Source organism: Coregonus clupeaformis, chromosome 9, assembly GCF_020615455.1.
Source record: "Coregonus clupeaformis isolate EN_2021a chromosome 9, ASM2061545v1, whole genome shotgun sequence".
Lineage (NCBI taxonomy): Eukaryota > Metazoa > Chordata > Actinopteri > Salmoniformes > Salmonidae > Coregonus > Coregonus clupeaformis.
The window spans coordinates 16,196,052-16,215,781 of NC_059200.1; the positions used below are offsets into that span (position 1 = coordinate 16,196,052).

General features: G+C 48.8%; 1 pseudogene; it reads right to left on the bottom strand.

Moving 5' to 3' along the window:
• Window positions 1-19,730, bottom strand: part of LOC121574507 — a 501,964-nt pseudogene that overhangs the window by 406,054 nt on the left and 76,180 nt on the right.

A 19,730-nucleotide genomic window follows, 5' to 3' on the forward strand; every position in this document is an offset into this window, starting at 1 on the left:
GTCAGCATTGTCACCGTGCTCAATGGCAGTTAAGGGGCTTCAATGGGCGCTGTTGTGTATGCCTCAGTGATCACAGAGCAGAACAGAGTAAGGCTGGGCCAGGAGTAGAGGGGAGGGGGGGAGACCAAACAGCGTACAGCAGGCTGGAGATATCTGCTTCAGGACAGGGGAGGGAGGGAGGGAGGGAGACCTAACAGCGTACAGCAGGCTGGAGATATCTGCTACAGGACAGAAGAGGACACAAACACATGGTTAACAGGCTAACTAGTTTACACCTCCCGATAACAAGTTACAAAGCCAAAGGTGGAGGGAGAAGTGAGAGAGAGAGAGCCTTAGCTCATAGGAGCACCAGTGTGTTATAAGGGACCCTGTGGGCTGACTTCACCAGGAGGGAAGTGACTCCTGACACCGGCGCGGCGGCAGAGAGCAGAGGGAAGCGGCGCACAGCCCTGCTACTTCGTCCTACTGGCGGTCGAACCATCAATTTCACTGTCCGTTTGATGAGGGAACAGCGAATCAAAGCCACAGACCGTACGCCTTGCTCAATTGTTTTCCGACAGATGTCTGCTTTTCCAGGCAGCCGTGAGACGCCAGTGTGTGTGTGTGTGTGTGTGTGTGTGTGTGTGTGTGTCACTGGAACTTTCCTCTGCTGGTGCTGGCTACTGGAGGAAGCTATAATCAAGCTACACCTCCGCCCTAACAATTACAGTGTGTGTGTGCCCCAGCCCAGCTCACAGCTTCCCTGTTCAGTGATTAGCCTTTATAGTGGCTGATGGGGACACACCGCACTTGCACCTGTGACACACACACACACACACAGAAAATAAATTGCACAAATATCCCTGGACAATGCATCCTGCAGCAGCAGTACTGATATGCTCTGATCAGTGAAGCTTAATTAGGCTTTCTCTATGAACTGCTTTTTTATGATAAGAGATTTCTAGAGGCAGCCGTGTTGCTGTGGTTTTGGTGGAGGAATGCTGCCCTCTACAGGATAACGGCTGCTACAACTACAAGGCAAAGGGAACTTTCCCACCCCCATCTTCCCCTAACCCTGTCCACCTCCATCTTCCCCTAACCCTGTCCACCTCCATCTTCCCCTAACCCTGTCCACCCCCATCTTCCCCTAACCCTGTCCACCTCCATCTTCCCCCTAACCCTGTCCACCTCCATCTTCCCCTAACCCTGTCCACCTCCATCTTCCCCTAACCCTGTCCACCTCCATCTTCCCCTAACCCTGTCCACCTCCATCTTCCCCTAACCCTGTCCACCTCCATCTTCCCTAACCCTGTCCACCTCCATCCCCTAACCCTGTCCACCTCCATCTTCCCCTAACCCTGTCCACCTCCATCTTCCCCTAACCCTGTCCACCTCCATCTTCCCCTAACCCTGTCCACCTCCATCTTCCCCCTAACCCTATCCACCTCCATCTTCCCCTAACCCTGTCCACCCCCATCTTCCCCTAACCCTGTCCACCTCCATCTTCCCCTAACCCTGTCCACCTCCATCTTCCCCTAACCCTGTCCACCTCCATCTTCCCCTAACCCTGTCCACCTCCATCTTCCCCTAACCCTGTCCACCTCCATCTTCCCCTAACCCTATCCACCCCCATCTTCCCCTAACCCTGTCCACCCTCATCTTCCCCTAACCCTGTCCACCTCCATCTTCCCCTAACCCTGTCCACCTCCATCTTCCCCTAACCCTGTCCACCTCCATCTTCCCCTAACCCTGTCCACCTCCATCTTCCCCTAACCCTGTCCACCTCCATCTTCCCCTAACCCTGTCCACCTCCACCTCCATCTTCCCCTAACCCTGTCCACCTCCGTCTTCCCCTAACCCTGTCCACCTCCATCTTCCCCTAACCCTGTCCACCTCCATCTTCCCCTAACCCTGTCCACCTCCATCTTCCCCTAACCCTGTCCACCCTCATCTTCCCCTAACCCTGTCCACCTCCATCTTCCCCTAACCCTGTCCACCTCCATCTTCCCCTAACCCTGTCCACCTCCATCTTCCCCTAACCCTGTCCACCTCCATCTTCCCCTAACCCTGTCTACCTCCATCTTCCCCTAACCCTGTCCACCTCCATCTTCCCCTAACCCTGTCCACCCAACTCTCTCTCCCTCCCTCCCTCCCCCTCAGGACACAACTAGGCAGCAGATGGACTCCAGCAGATGACCTCTGAGCCCAGTCAGGGCCAGATCAGGAAGAGGGGAGCAGAAAATCTCCCCCCCATTCTGTCATAGCTGAAGCTGCAGGGGTTTAATCTATTTCTGTAGGCGTACACACACTGGGGGGTAACAAGGGCTCGCTCTCCTTTTCTCTCAGAACCCATTAACCAGGGTTTAGAGCTGCAGGGTCAAATGCACAGAGGACGGACATATGTCGGACTCTCTCCATCAACCACACACGCACACCAGGGCTTCCAGAAAACGTTGTGCCAGACATCTGACCGGCAGCATTTGAATTGACCAGACATTTGAGAAATGTACCAGACCCATATGCATTGGGTGCGTAACCTGATTAAGGCGTCCACCCACAGTTCTCAGAATGACAGAAATCACATTTAGATTATGGTAATTCATATTAACAGGACATGCAATTCAAGGATGCGACGATGTGCGGTGCTTCTTACCGAATTCTGATGCACACTTTGAAGATGTTAGAATAACGTTACTTTCCCTCTGCCAACAAGACGTGTAACGAACAGCAAAATCACTAGCCTATGTCAATCTACAGTGGTTCCTCAATTATTTTCACAATGCAATGCGGCACATTGACAACTCAAATCCCTTTGAAAGAGCCTTCTACTGTCCTAATGAAAGCCTTTAGCTGACAAATAATCAATATTGTTTAGATAATAAAATAGTGTAATTTAAACTTAAACAATTCCCAGAATCGACTATAGGCTGAAAAAATCCTACTTTTATTTAGTACAGGCATACTCAAACCTTTACCAATGGCCTGGTCTATGGACGAAAGCCTGAATTAGAAACAAATAAAGCTACTAAAACAATAAAATTAGGCAAAATAGCCAATTTAATTAGCAAAAGCAATCCATTCATCACTTGAACGAAAGCCTGAATTAGCCATCAAATAAAGCTACCAAAAGAATAACTTCAAAAAACAGTCCATCACTCGGATTTCTTCAAATTGCTGTGCAGGAAAGGGTTGTCATCCACCGTGCCTGCTGACCGCTGGCTTCTCCTCTCTGATATCACAACTCCAGCTGTAGGTGACACTTTATCCTTTGTCTCCACACCATGACCAGGTGAAGAGTAGGCTGTTTGCTGTCCTCCAAGGAGAGTGTGGCCTCTTTGAAGCGATAGAGGAAATCAACAAGATCAACAAGTATTCTTTCACAGTAGCTGGCCTTGTGTTATCTGCAGTTTTGAGGTGGGAACTGTCCCACTTCATGGAGGATAGCACCCTCTAAATGAGCACCCACTCTTTGTTTATGTAATGGAATGTAAGGCACAAGTTTCTTATTTTTCTAAAATTTGTCAGTCCACCTGTTAAGTGTAATTGAACAATTAGATTTATCCCAAGTTCTACTCTCAACTCCGGGACAACCCTCCTGCTGATTTTGCAGGACTCTAGTGAGAGAAGAGAGAGAAACTCTTTGACAAACTCTCACACCTCCATTAATTTACAAAAGGATTATCTAACAACTCGGCTAGGTGTGAAAAATCCCCCAATTTGTGCCACAGTTTAAAGCTACCGATAGATTCTGCGGTCAGTCAGAGTTGAGTCCTATTGTAAAGGGTAGCCTAATGGCCAAAAAAGGGCAAACTTGCAACGTATTCGATGCTTCAGTTTTACATTTCTAACATTTCTAACTCAATATCACAGACAGGAGCTGCAAGTTCTGTTAAGACGCATTACCATCATCTAAAAAAGGGCAAACACATTTACATTTTTAGTCATTTCGCAGACGCTGTTATCCAGAGCGACTTACAGGAGCAATTAGGGTTAAGTGCCTTGCTCAAGGGCACAGACAGATTTTTCACCTAGTCGGCTCGGGAGATTAGAACCAGCGACCTTTCGGTTACTGGCACAACGCTATTAACCACTAAGCTACCTGCCGCCCCCAAACTTGCAATGTATTTGATGCTTAAGTCCTCTAAAGTTTTTACATTTCTAACTCAAGACTTAAGACGCATTACCATCATCTAAATAACATTCTGTCATTCTGCGTATGGGTGGATGCCCTAATGGGTTTTTCACCCAATGCATATGGGTCCGGTAAATGTCTCAAACGGCCGGTAAAATTAAAAACTTCTCGGGTCACGTTGTATGGCGCCACAATTTCCTGGAAGGAGAATGAAATGACCGTCGATAGGCCCTTTAACAAATACTTGATAGAATATTCTCGCCATATATTTCCATTTCGAAGGACTTGTTTTAGATAGTCATTTTCTTGGAATAAAAACATGCATAATCTCAAACTGACGCGGTCAAATGACGTAGTAGATGTGGTTAAAATGAGCATTAAATGGCAAGCGCCATGACAAACCGAAGCATACCACATGCTATACTGCTGTTTTACTCAACTTTTAAATGAGGAACCACTGTGCTATCTATCCCCCATAGTGGAAACATTTAGCTATTCTATTGGTCAGCTTGACGAGAAAGAAATAGCCTATAGCTAACAGACTCTGGGACAGTTCTGGGACGATAGATCCCAAATGAATACAACCAATAGGCCTAGACCTCAGTCTATGGCCCGCCCATAGCGACGGGTGTGGCCTAGGCTACATAAATGTTTTGTTTTTTCAAAAGCAATGAGTGAAGCAACAGATCAGAACGTAGCTTAAAAACGTCGACCAACTATTATCGCTTCATATTATAAGCGCAGCAATGCACACAAGGCAGTAGGCTACGAGCGAATGTTCGTTCCATCGTGCAATTAACAGGAACGTACCGTTGTCAAAGGGCACCGCACATGCGAGTGGTTTCATGTGACAGAGATGAAGATATCCGTTAGAAATTTAGAAAGAGGGGAGATCAAATATGCAAGAACTAGTATGGGTTGGTAATATGATTAGGATTGTGCCTTTGGCTACTGGACAATTCAATTCAATAATTGCTTCCACGGATATGGTCTGATTTTGGCTAAAGGCTACTTTGAAGCAAGGTAAGACATGGCTCATAATATGAAGTAAAACGTTCAGGTTTCAAACAATGAAGTACAGTACCTGTCAAAGGTTTGGACACACCTACTCATTCAAGGGTTTTTCTTTATTTTTACTATTTTCTACATTGTAGAATAATAGTGAAGACATCAAAACTATGAAATAACACATATGGAATCATGTAGTAACCAAAAAAAGTGTTAAACAAATCAAAATATATTTTATATTTGAGATTCTTCAAAGTAGCCACCCTTTGCCTTGATGACAGCTTTGCACACTCTTGGCATTCTCTCAACCGGCTCCACCTGGAATGCTTTTCCAACAGTCTTGAAGGAGTTCCCACATGTGACCGACCACCTTGATTCGGTCTTATGTAGCAACATTTGAAATTGTGTTTTTTTTTTTTTTACATTGGATAAAAGCAGAGACACAGAGCTACAAAATGGTATATCATACACTGCATTTAAGGGAACAATGGAAAAGTAATTCTGCTTTGAAAGCTGATAAACTTGTAATCTCACTTTGAGAAAATGGCCTTTGAATGTTTTGGTACCTACTGAAGAGCTCTTCTTTGTCTACACCCATTCAGCATCGTTCAGACCCTCTTAAGCTTTAGCCCCACCCATCTCGTTTCGCTCTCGGAGCTGATGAGTAGGGTTTGATCCAAGTGTTCTGACCTCACAACAGCAGTCAAGCACCCAAGCTAACTTGTTAACATTGGCTAGCTTGCTAGCTACTTCCAGACACAAAATTGGGATTATGGTTCATTGTTTACCTCTGGATAACATGAAAACAGCCTAACCAGTTCTGCTAGGTGAGTAAAATGGTCAGTGGGGTGTTCTCTCATTTAATGAAAACATGTTATCCAGAGCATTGGTGACTGGAACTGTGCTGCTAGCAACAATTTAATTACGCTTTTTTTGCCGACACTTACTGACACCGGCCATATTCAACGGGTGTTGTGCGTTCGTAAAGTCATCAGTTATTCTGCGCTCTGGCATACTCAGACTGAATTTACGAATGCACCTGAAATGGTTACTTGCATAGTTGAGTCTTCTGTTAAGACATGTAGCTAGCTAGCTAGGTAAACAATGAACCATAATCCCAACTCATGACGTTACTACCCTGCATGAATCTGCAGGTAGCTAACCAACCAGGTTCAATGTTAGCAAGCAAATGGCTCTGAGATACGAATAAGATCATACACGTAACATTAGCTAGCTAGCTAACAGTACACTTTAACTTGAAATGAAACCACTTTGTCAAAATTAGAAACATGTAATATCTGAAAATGTAGCTAGCTAGACTATCTTACTCGTATACATCATCATGCATGATGGACGAGTCTCTCTGTCACGGATGCCATGGTTGCCCTTAGTTTGAAGAGGTAATCCGGAGACAGGTGTTTTCTCCATCTTTTAGCATATATACTCTTAATTCCACTGATTTCAAAACTCGATCCTCCAGAAAGTGGAGAGCAACACTTATGCAGCTCCACTACATGATATATTTTTTAAAAAGCTGCGTTAGACAGGATTACCTACACATACTGACCAGCTCAAATAGACAGAAGCGTGCTATACGGCAGACCAATCCAAACTCCTCTCTCGGCATGTCTAGCCCACTCGTTATCCCAGCCAATCATGGCTAGTGGGAAGGTTGCTGTCTTTTTCCTGTGGCTTAACCAACTAAGCTCGTAATTTAACAACTTTATTCATATTTACAGATGGCATACAAGTTTGTTATTAAGGCACATGAAAGTTCACATGTTCCAGAAGGCATTTCTACCAAAAAAACACATTTTGATCCCCCCAAAAAGTTTACGATTAAATGGCTCTCCTGTGTAGTAGTGACCCATGACATATGCCTAGTTTCCTGAAACAAGTCACATATGCTGAGCACTTGTTGGCTGCTTTTCCTTCACTATGCGGTCCAACTTGAGGTCGGGTGATTGTGGAGACCAGGTCATCTGATGCAGCACTCCATCGCTCTCCTTCTTGGTCAAATAGCCCTTACACAGCCTGGAGGTGTTGGGTCATTGTCCTGTTGAAAAACAAATGATAGTGCCACTAAGCACAAACCAGATGGGATGGCGTATCGCTGCAGAATGCTGTGGTAGCCATGCTGGTTAAGAGTGCCTTGAATTATAAATAAATCACGGTGGGAACCACACATGCAGAGATCATCCGTTCACCTACTCTGCGTCTCACAAAGACACGGTGGTTGGAACCAAAAATCTCACATTTGGAATTATCAGACCAAAGGACAGATTTCCACAGGTCTAATGTCCATTGCTTGTGTTTCTTGGCCCAAGCAAGTCTCTTCTTATTATTGGTGTCCTTTAGTAGTGGTTTCTTTGCAACAATTCGACCATGAAGGCCTGATTCATGCAGTCTCCTCTGAACAGCTGATGTTGAGATGTGTCTGTTACTTGAACTCTGTGAAGCATTTATTTGGGCTTCAATCTGAGGTGCAGTTAACTCTAATGAACTTATCCTCTGCAGCAGAGGTAACTCTGGGTCTTCCTTTCCTGTGGCGGTCCTCATGAGAGCCAGTTTCATCATAGCGCTTGATGGTTTTTGTGACTGCACTTGAAGAAACTTTAAAAGTTCTTGACATTTTCCGTATTGACTGACCTTCATGTCTTAAAGTAATGAGCTGTCGTTTCTCTTTGCTTATTTGAGCTGTTCTTGCCATAATTTGGACTTGGTCTTTTACCAAATAGGGCTATCTTCTTTATACCACCCCTACCTTGCCACAACACAACTGATTGGCTCAAACACATTAAGAAGGAAAGAAATCCCACAAATAAAATTTTAACAAGGCACACCTGTTAATTGAAATGCATTACAGGTGACTACCTCATGAAGCTGGTTGAGAGAATGCCAAGAGTGTGCAAAGCTGTCATCAAGGCAAAGGGTGGCTACTTTGAAGAATCTCAAATATAACATACAGTGGGGAGAACAAGTATTTAATACACTGCCGATTTTGCAGGTTTTCCTACTTACAAAGCATGTAGAGGTCTGTAATTTTTATCATAGGTACACTTCAACTGTGAGAGACGGAATCTAAAACAAAAATCCAGAAAATCACATTGTATGATTTTTAAGTAATTAATTTGCATTTTATTGCATGACATAAGTATTTGATCACCTACCAACCAGTAAGAATTCCGGCTCTCACAGACCAGATCAGGGAGGACACCAGGGAACCAGACCTAATTCCCAAATCACACTGGACCGACAGGGGAGCAGAGCAGAGCGAGGAGAGGACTCAATTCAATCACAGAGCCAGTTGGCCGGAGAGGCCAGGGAAGGAGCAGGGAGCATTTCAAATCACTTCTATTAAACGCTCTCCGCTCCGCTGGACTAGATATTGAGGTAGTGGACTGGAGAGTCTGCCTAGCAACCCACCATCTGATCCGTCTAAAAATAAAGAGGAAGACTGGAATAGTGCATTATCATAGCGGATCATTTAATTACGAGGAAAATTGGAATTTCAGTTTTACTTCCTGAAATTGACAGAATTTAAAATGGAATTGACCCCCAACCTCATATTGAAATATAAAATCATATTGATATTGACCAACTGACCAGTCACGGAGTAAACACAGGAAAACCTGGACAGTGCTACAGGCTAAGAGACTGCGAACGAGAGAGAACTAGGCTCCCTCATCAAATCAGTCATAATTATCACTCCTATTGGCCAATGGCAAAGGTGCCCCAATGTTCTTACCATAAATGGCTAATTTGCTAAGTTCCCCGTATATCTACAGCACTCTTTATTTCTTATTGGCATTAGCACAGTATACATGATCACAATTCTAGCTCCAAGACGGCGACAATTTGAACAAACGAAAAAAGCAGATTGTGCTGATTTACTGACACATTGAACCATGTGGCACGCTGTAGTTTAAGAACTCTGTGGGTAGTGCTAAAGACAATGATGTCATATCTGAATTCCTCCATCTTTATGGACCTTCACCATTGACCCATTCTAAAATGCAGGGTTCTCTTGCAGTTGATGGCTACTTTGGCTGCTATAGAAACCTATAAATAAGTAGTAGATAGCTAGCCTTGTTGTGACTAACTGGCCAGCCCAGTGACAGGCCATCAATAGAAAACTCCATGTCTACTTTAGGGAGAGCAGAGTAGAGCGGTGTGAGCAGAGAGAACACACAGGACACACAGTAGAGGAGAGGAGAGAAGAGAAGAACAGAGGAGAGAGAGAACAGGAGAGAGAGAGGAGAGAACAGAGGAGAGAGGAGAACAGGAGAGAGGAGAACAGAGGAGAGAGGAGAACAGGAGAGAGGAGAACAGGAGAGAGGAGAACAGGAGAGAGGAGAACAGAGGAGAGAGGAGAACAGGAGAGAGAACAGAACAGAGGAGAGAGAGAACAGGAGAGAGGAGAACAGAGGAGAGAGGAGAACAGAGGAGAGAGGAGAACAGGAGAGAGGAGAACAGAGGAGAGAGGAGAACAGGAGAGAGGAGAACAGAGGAGAGAGAGAACAGGAGAGAGCAGAACAGAGGAGAGAGAGAACAGGAGAGAGAGAACAGGAGAGAGCAGAACAGAGGAGAGAGAGAACAGGAGAGAGCAGAACAGAGGAGAGAGAGAACAGGAGAGAGAGAACAGAGGAGAGAAGAGGAGAGGAGAGAAGAGGAGAACAGAGGAGAGGAGAGGAGAGAGCAGAACAGAGGAGAGAGAGAACAGAGGAGAGATGAGAACAGGAGAGAGGAGAACAGAGGAGAGAGAGAACAGGAGAGGAGAACAGAGGAGAGAACAGAACAGAGGAGAGAAGAACAGAGGAGAGAACAGAACAGAGGAGAGAGAGAACAGGAGAGAGGAGAACAGGAGAGAGGAGAACAGAGGAGAGAGAGAACAGGAGAGAGAGAACAGAGGAGAGAGGAGAACAGAGGAGAGAGAGAACAGGAGAGAGCAGAACAGGAGAGAGAGAACAGGAGAGAGAGAACAGGAGAGAGCAGAACAGAGGAGAGAGAGAACAGGAGAGAAGAGGAGAACAGAGGAGAGGAGAGGAGAGAGAACAGAGGAGAGAGCAGAACATGAGAGAGGAGAACAGGAGAGAGGAGAACAGGAGAGAGGAGAACAGAGAGAGAGAGAGAACAGGGGAGAGAGAGAACAGGGGAGAGAGGGAACAGGGAGAGAGAACAGGAGAGAGGAGAACAGAGAGAGAGAGAGAGAGAGAACAGAGGAGAGAGGAGAACAGAGAGAGAGAACAGGAGAGTGAGAACAGAGGAGAGAGAGAACAGGAGAGTGAGAACAGAGGAGAGAGGAGAACAGAGAGAGAGAGAACAGAGGAGAGAGGAGAACAGGGGAGAGAGGAGAACAGGGGAGAGAGGAGAACAGGGGAGAGAGAGAACAGGGGGGAGAGAGAACAGGAGAGAGAGAACAGGATAGAGGAGAACAGAGAGAGGAGAACAGAGGAGAGAGAGAACAGGGGAGAGAGAGAACAGGGGAGAGAGGAGAACAGAGGAGAGAGAGAACAGGGGAGAGAGGAGAACAGGGGAGAGAGAGAACAGGGGAGAGAGAACAGGAGAGAGGAGAACAGAGAGAGAGAGAGAACAGAGGAGAGAGAGAACAGGAGAGAGAGAACAGGAGAGAGGAGAACAGAGAGAGAGAGAGAACAGAGGAGAGAGAGAACAGGAGAGAGAGAACAGGAGAGAGGAGAACAGAGGAGAGAGGAGAACAGAGGAGAGAGGAGAACAGAGGAGAGAGAGAACAGGAGAGAGCAGAACAGGAGAGAGAGAACAGGAGAGAGAGAACAGGAGAGAGCAGAACAGAGGAGAGAGAGAACAGGAGAGAAGAGGAGAACAGAGGAGAGGAGAGGAGAGAGAGAGAACAGAGGAGAGAGCAGAACAGGAGAGAGGAGAACAGGAGAGAGGAGAACAGGGGAGAGAGAACAGGGGAGAGAGAGAACAGGGGAGAGGAGAACAGAGAGAGAGAGAGAGAACAGGAGAGAGGAGAACAGAGAGAGAGAACAGAGGAGAGAGAGAACAGGAGAGAGAGAACAGAGGAGAGAGGAGAACAGAGAGAGAGAGAACAGAGGAGAGAGAGAACAGGGGAGAGAGAGAACAGGGGAGAGAGAGAACAGGGGAGAGAGAGAACAGGGGAGAGAGAACAGAGGAGAGAGGGAACAAGAGAGAGAGAACAGGAGAGAGGAGAACAGAGAGAGAGAGAACAGGAGAGAGGAGAGAAGAGAGAGAACAGAGGAGAGAGAGAACAGAGGAGAGAGAGAACAGAGGAGAGAGAGAACAGAGGAGAGAGAGAGAGAACAGGGGAGAGAGAGAATAGAGGAGAGAGAGAACAGGGGAGAGAGGAGAACAGGGGAGAGAGAGAACCGGGGAGAGAGAGAACAGGGGAGAGAGAGAACAGGGGAGAGAGAACTGGAGAGAGAACAGGAGAGAGGAGAACAGAGAGAGAACAGAGGAGAGAGAGAACAGAGGAGAGAGAGAACAGAGGAGAGAGAGAACAGGGGAGAGAGAGAACAGAGGAGAGAGAGAACAGAGGAGAGAGAGAACAGAGGAGAGAGAGAACAGGGGAGAGATGAGAACAGAGGAGAGAGGAGAACAGAGGAGAGAGGAGAACAGGGGAGAGAGAGAACAGAGGAGAGAGAGAACGGGGGGAGAGAGGAGAACAGAGGAGAACAGGGGAGAGAGATAACAGAGGAGAGAGAGAACAGAGGAGAGAGAGAACAGAGGAGAGAGAGAACAGGGGAGAGATGAGAACAGAGGAGAGAGGAGAACAGAGGAGAGAGGAGAACAGGGGAGAGAGAGAACAGAGGAGAGAGAGAACGGGGGAGAGAGGAGAACAGAGGAGAACAGGGGAGAGAGATAACAGAGGAGAGAGAGAACAGGGGAGAGAGAGAACAGAGGAGAGAGAGAACAGAGGAGAGAGAGAACAGGGGAGAGAGAACAGAGAGAGAGAGAGAACAGGAGAGAGGAGAACAGAGAGAGAACAGAGGAGAGAGAGAACAGAGGGGAGAGAGAACAGAGGAGAGAGAGAACAGGGGAGAGAGAGAACAGAGGAGAGAGAGAACAGGGGAGAGAGGAGAACAGGGGAGAGAGGAGAACAGAGGAGAGAGAGAACAGAGGAGAGAGAGAACAGGGGAGAGAGAGAACAGAGGAGAGAGAGAACAGGGGAGAGAGAGAACAGAGGAGAGAGAGAACAGGGGAGAGAGAGAACAGAGGAGAGAGAGAACAGGGAAGAGAGAACAGGAGAGAGGAGAACAGAGGAGAGAGGAGAACAGAGGAGAGAGAGAACAGGGGAGAGAGAGAACAGAGGAGAGAGAGAACAGAGGAGAGAGAGAACAGGGGAGAGAGAGAACAAAGGAGAGAGAGAACAGAGGAGAGAGAGAACAGAGGAGAGAGAGAACAGAGGAGAGAGAGAACAGGGGAGAGATGAGAACAGAGGAGAGAGGAGAACAGAGGAGAGAGAAGAACAGGGGAGAGAGAGAACAGAGGAGAGAGAGAACGGGGGAGAGAGGAGAACAGAGGAGAACAGGGGAGAGAGATAACAGAGGAGAGAGAGAACAGGGGAGAGAGAGAACAGAGGAGAGAGAGAACAGAGGATAGAGAGAACAGGGGAGAGAGAGAACAGAGGAGAGAGAGAACAGAGGAGAGAGAGAACAGGGGAGAGAGAGAACAGGGGAGAGAGAACAGAGAGAGAGAGAGAACAGGAGAGAGGAGAACAGAGAGAGAACAGAGGAGAGAGAGAACAGGGGAGAGAGAGAACAGAGGAGAGAGAGAACAGGGGAGAGAGGAGAACAGGGGAGAGAGGAGAACAGGGGAGAGAGGAGAACAGAGGAGAGAGAGAACAGGGGAGAGAGAGAACAGAGGAGAGAGAGAACAGGGGAGAGAGAGAACAGAGGAGAGAGAGAACAGGGGAGAGAGAGAACAGAGGAGAGAGAGAACAGGGGAGAGAGAGAACAGGGGAGAGAGAGAACAGGGGAGAGAGAGAACAGGAGAGAGAGAACAGGAGAGAGGAGAACAGAGGAGAGAGGAGAACAGAGGAGAGAGAGAACAGGAGAGAGCAGAACAGGAGAGAGAGAACAGGAGAAAGAGAACAGGAGAGAGAGAACAGGAGAGAAGAGGAGAACAGAGGAGAGGAGAGGAGAGAGAGAACAGAGGAGAGAGCAGAACAGGAGAGAGGAGAACAGGAGAGAGGAGAACAGGAGAGAGGAGAACAGGGGAGAGAGAACAGGGGAGAGAGAGAACAGGGGAGAGGAGAACAGAGAGAGAGAGAGAGAACAGGAGAGAGGAGAACAGAGAGAGAGAACAGAGGAGAGAGAGAACAGGAGAGAGAGAACAGAGGAGAGAGGAGAACAGAGGAGAGAGAGAACAGGGGAGAGAGGAGAACAGGGAGAGAGAGAACAGGGAGAGAGAGAACAGGGGAGAGAGAGAACAGGGGAGAGAGAGAACAGGGGAGAGAGAGAACAGGGGAGAGAGAGAACAGGGGAGAGGGAGAACAGGGGAGAGAGAGAACAGGGGAGAGAGAGAACAGGGGAGAGAGAGAACAGGGGAGAGAGAACAGAGGAGAGAGGGAACAAGAGAGAGAGAACAGGAGAGAGGAGAAAAGAGAGAGAGAGAACAGGAGAGAGGAGAACAAAGAGAGAACAGAGGAGAGAGAGAACAGAGGAGAGAGAGAACAGAGGAGAGAGAGAACAGAGGAGAGAGAGAACAGGGGAGAGAGAGAACAGAGGAGAGAGAGAACAGGGGAGAGAGGAGAACAGGGGAGAGAGAGAACAGGGGAGAGAGAACTGGAGAGAGAGAACAGAGAGAGAACAGAGGAGAGAGAGAACAGAGGAGAGAGAGAACAGGGGAGAGAGAGAACAGAGGAGAGAGAGAACAGAGGAGAGAGAGAACAGAGGAGAGAGAGAACAGGGGAGAGATGAGAACAGAGGAGAGAGATAACAGAGGAGAGAGAGAACAGGGGAGAGAGAGAACAGAGGAGAGAGAGAACAGAGGAGAGAGAGAACAGGGGAGAGAGAGAACAGGGGAGAGAGAACAGGAGAGAGGAGAACAGAGAGAGAGAGAGAACAGGAGAGAGGAGAACAGAGAGAGAACAGAGGAGAGAGAGAACAGAGGAGAGAGAGAACAGGGGAGAGAGCGAACAGAGGAGAGAGAGAACAGGGGAGAGAGGAGAACAGGGGAGAGAGGAGAACAGGGGAGAGAGGAGAACAGAGGAGAGAGAGAACAGAGGAGAGAGAGAACAGAGGAGCGAGAGAACAGAGGAGAGAGAGAACAGGGGAGAGAGAGAACAGGGGAGAGAGAGAACAGAGGAGAGAGAGAACAGGGGAGAGATCCAGGCTGTTAAAAGATCATTGTTCCACAGGACCCCTACTGTCCTCACTCAGACTAGTCAAGTCCAGCAGGGAGGGAGAAACAGACACACGAGCTATAGGTGAAGTGTCTATATGTTACAGGATCAATAAACCATACCGTAACCCAAACGCATCACCATATATGGTAAAGGGTTGATTTTGACTGATGCTAGCTCAGCTGAGGCAGGAGGACGAAGGCTATTTGTAGTGGTTTTAATCTGGCTTGGTGCACACACACACACACACACACACACACACACACACACACAGAGACACACACACACACAGAGAGAGAGAGAGACACACTAGGTCGCACAATCTCACACACATACTCACTGTCAATGCCATGCAAGGTGCAAATGTAGTCTTCGACAGTAAAAGCATTCCATCTTTTAGATCACCAATCTACACTTATACTGCTAACGTCTATAGTGTATCTATACTTACGGTTGTCCTTGATGCTGCAGGATGCTAATAGCTATAGTATTAACACCTTGGACTTAGAGAAATCAGCTCAGTGAAAACTTTGTTGAACCTTTACTAAGAGCATTCAGGGAGACAATACAAAATCAATACGCCTCAAGAGCTACTCCGTTTCCAACCAGCCTCTGCAAAACAACAAAACATACAAACATCTACACAAACTCTCTCACAAAACACACAAAAAGGTACAAACACTCCACACACATCCACCCACCCCCACCAACACAAAGAACAGTGGGTTTGCAGGCAGGTATTGCTGGTGTAGCGGTGGCACCGAAGTGGAGGCTAGTCAGGCAGATTGATTGGAAGGCAATTGATGGTCATTATACATCATTAACCCAGTGGTTAGCCAGGTGGGCTGCCAGGCAGCTGCATCAGGGACTGTTGTTGTGTGTGTGTGTGTGTGTGTGTGTGTGTGTGTGTGTGTGTGTGTGTGTGTTGTAGGGGAATAATGGCGAGTATTGACAACATATCACAGGTACAGCTAACCCCCGGGTAGAGGCAGAATTATTGTGTCCGAGGAAATGATGGTACATTAGAGAAAGACAGGGCTGGCAGAACGACTGTCTGGGCTGAGTGGAGAGAGAGAGAGCGCGAGAGAGTGGAGAGGGAGGAGAGGAGAGGAGAGGAGAGGAGGAGAGGCCCCTTTGGATTCCTGGCTCTCTCTCTCAGACCATTTGATCGCCAGTCAAGACACTTAGCGTGTGTACCCAAATGGCACCCTATTGGCCAGTTGTGAGGAAGCAGCGAGGGAGACAGTAGACACAAATTACACTTTGAGCTGCTGTCTGCCTTTATCTAGAGACAATTACTATGATATACTATTATATACTATATACTACTACTATTATTATTACTATTACTACTACAATTATTATTACTATTATTACTATTATTACTACTACTACTACTACTACTACTACTACCATTATTACTATTATTACTATTAACACTACTACTACTACTACACTACTATTATTATTATTATTATTACTATTATTATTACACTATTATTATTATTATTATTGGTTGTTACAGAAAACAGGGGAAGGTAACAACAACTAAGGTGGTCCCAGAGGAGGGGGTTGGGAAACCCTGGTGGTCCCCGAGGAGGGGGTTGGGAAACCCTGGTGGTCCCAGAGGAGGGGGTTGGGAAACCCTGGTGGTCCCCGAGGAGGGGGTTGGGAAACCATGGTGGTCCCCGAGGAGGGGGTTGGGAAACCCTGGTGGTCCCCGAGGAGAGGGTTGGGAAACCCTGGTGGTCCCCGAGGAGAGGGTTGGGAAACCCTGGTGGTCCCCGAGGAGAGGGTTGGGAAACCCTGGTGGTCCCCGAGGAGGGGGTTGGGAAACCATGGTGGTCCCCGAGGAGGGGGTTGGGAAACCATGGTGGTCCCGAGGAGGGGTTGGAAACTCCTGGTGGTCCCCGAGGAGAGGGTTAGGGAAACCCTGGTGGTCCCCGAGGAGGGGGTTGGGAAACCCTGGTGGTCCCCGAGGAGGGGTTGGGAAACCCTGGTGGTCCCCGAGGAGGGGGTTGGGAAACCCTGGTGGTCCCCGAGGAGGGGGTTGGGAAACCCTGGTGGTCCCCGAGGAGAGGGTTGGGAAACCCTGGTGGTCCCCGAGGAGAGGGTTGGGAAACCCTGGTGGTCCCTGAGGAGAGGGTTGGGAAACCCTGGTGGTCCCCGAGGAGAGGGTTTGGAAACCCTGGTGGTCCCCGAGGAGGGGGTTGGGAAACCCTGTCAGAGGAGAGGGTTGGGAAACCCTGGTGGTCCCCGAGGAGAGGGTTGGGAAACCCTGGTGGTCCCCGAGGAGAGGGTTGGGAAACCATGGTGGTCCCCGAGGAGAGGGTTGGGAAACCCTGGTGGTCCCCGAGGAGAGGGTTGGGAAACCCTGGTGGTCCCCGAGGAGAGGGTTGGGAAACCCTGGTGGTCCCCGAGGAGAGGTTGGGAAACCCTGGTGGTCCCCGAGGAGAGGTTGGGAAACCCTGGTGGTCCCCGAGGAGAGGGTAGGGAAACCCTGGTGGTCCCTGAGGAGAGGGTTGGGAAACCCTGGTGGTCCCTGAGGAGGGGGTTGGGAAACCCTGGTGGTCCCCGAGGAGAGGGTTGGGAAACCCTGGTGGTCCCCGAGGAGGGGGTTGGGAAACCCTGGTGGTCCCCGAGGAGGGGGTTGGGAAACCCTGGTGGTCCCCGAGGAGAGGGTTGGGAAACCCTGGTGGTCCCCGAGGAGGGGGTTGGGAAACCCTGGTGGTCCCCGAGGAGAGGGTTGGGAAACCCTGGTGGTCCCCGAGGAGAGGGTTGGGAAACCCTGGTGGTCCCCGAGGAGAGGGTTGGGAAACCCTGGTGGTCCCCGAGGAGGGGGTTGGGAAACCCTGGTGGTCCCCGAGGAGAGGGTTGGGAAACCCTGGTGGTCCCCGAGGAGAGGGTTGGGAAACCCTGGTGGTCCCCGAGGAGAGGGTTGGGAAACCCTGGTGGTCCCCGAGGAGAGGGTTTGGAAACCCTGGTGGTCCCCGAGGAGAGGGTTTGGAAACCCTGGTGGTCCCCGAGGAGAGGGTTGGGAAACCCTGGTGGTCCCCGAGGAGAGGGTTGGGAAACCTTGGTGGTCCCCGAGGAGAGGGTTGGGAAACCCTGGTGGTCCCCGAGGAGAGGGTTGGGAAACCCTGGTGGTCCCCGAGGAGAGGGTTGGGAAACCCTGGTGGTCCCCGAGGAGAGGGTTGGGAAACCCTGGTGGTCCCCGAGGAGAGGGTTGGGAAACCCTGGTGGTCCCTGAGGAGAGGGTTGGGAAACCCTGGTGGTCCCTGAGGAGAGGGTTGGGAAACCCTGGTGGTCCCCGAGGAGAGGGTTGGGAAACCCTGGTGGTCCCCGAGGAGAGGGTTGGGAAACCCTGGTGGTCCCCGAGGAGAGGGTTGGGAAACCCTGGTGGTCCCCGAGGAGAGGGTTGGGAAACCCTGGTGGTCCCCGAGGAGAGGGTTGGGAAACCCTGGTGGTCCCTGAGGAGAGGGTTGGGAAACCCTGGTGGTCCCTGAGGAGAGGGTTGGGAAACCCTGGTGGTCCCCGAGGAGGGGGTTGGGAAACCCTGGTGGTCCCCGAGGAGAGGGTTGGGAAACCCTGGTGGTCCCCGAGGAGGGGGTTGGGAAACCCTGGTGGTCCCCGAGAGAGGGTTGGGAAACCCTGGTGGTCCCCGAGAGAGAGGTTGGGAAACCCTGGTGGTCCCCGAGGAGAGGGTTGGGAAACCCTGGTGGTCCCTGAGGAGAGGGTTGGGAAACCCTGGTGGTCCCTGAGGAGAGGGTTGAGAAACCCTGGTGGTCCCCGAGGAGAGGGTTGGGAAACCCTGGTGGTCCCCGAGGAGGGGGTTGGGAAACCCTGGTGGTCCCTGAGGAGAGGGTTGGGAAACCCTGGTGGTCCCTGAGGAGAGGGTTAGGAAACCCTGGTGGTCCCTGAGGAGAGGGTTGGGAAACCCTGGTGGTCCCTGAGGAGAGGGTTGGGAAACCCTGGTGGTCCCTGAGGAGAGGGTTGGGAAACCCTGGTGGTCCCTGAGGAGAGGGTTGGGAAACCATAGTCTACAGTACATCCACCCACACACAGAATCCTGACAACCAACCCAATCTTCCTTAGTGACAGGAAGACAGTGTTGGTCAGCGAGTGTGGCCACAGCCACACACACACATGGCAGTAGAATCATTTAGAGAGGGAGCGCGGTAGAAGACAAGGAAAGGTCATCGGTCCAGTGGCAGTCACTGGTGTGTGTGTGTCTTTTTGTAGCCATTTCCTAGTGATAGCATTTTTACTGGCTGCCAGTAGGACCTTCAACTGGTACTTTTCTCTGTGTAAGTTATCAGGTATTTCACCCAAATACAAAAGAAATTAATGTTTGTTCTATGTCAAAACCCATGATATTTCCAATGTTAGATCTTATTTCTCCCCAGTAAGTTTCAATTGCAGGGCAGGACCAAAAGATATGAGTGTGATCCGCCCTTGATAGCCCGCATTCTCTCCAACAAGAGTGTTGGGAGCCAGTCTGTATTGATTTCAGTTTAGGTGTTATGAAGAAATGTATAACATTTGTCGTGACGTGACTTACTTTAATGTATGACTGTTATTTATCGAATCACCTAACTATGTTTAATTGTCACTCGATTAAATTAATCATGTAACAATTAACTCATTAAGAATTTGGGACACCACGGAAGAAGTTGATTAACGAGTTACCATCTCCCGAATTAAACTCTTAGAAGATATGTTATATATCGATAACAGTCACTTATCAAATAATTACCTCTTATCAGTCTCATTCGAAACGTCGCGTAATCCTTTAACCTGCAAGAACCCCAACCTTATTGATGAATCAGCAATACACAAATTGGCTTCATTATTTATTTACTAACTAACTAAATAATAACATAATACAAACACACACACACACACACACACACAGTATAGGTTATTGATTACTAACGTAATACAATGAAAACAGGTCCCTAGTGGACTGGACTAACAACCGCATGACTGCTTGGTTAGAAGGAGGGTCAGAATGGAAGGGAGACAGAGATTCAAACTATCATGGTTACTTTGGAGACTATGCTCACAGTAATCATAATACTTATGCACCCTAATAACGCTCATTCGGATTAGAAATGCAACGTATTTACGTGTAGCTGTCCTCGATAGTTGAGTTGATGATGTAGGACTCTGTTTTGCCCACCAGAGATCCCAATGTCCTTGGTAGAGTTTCTGGTCGTAGTGCTGGTTAGAATGGATACTTCAAGATGTAACAGCGGTTGTCTT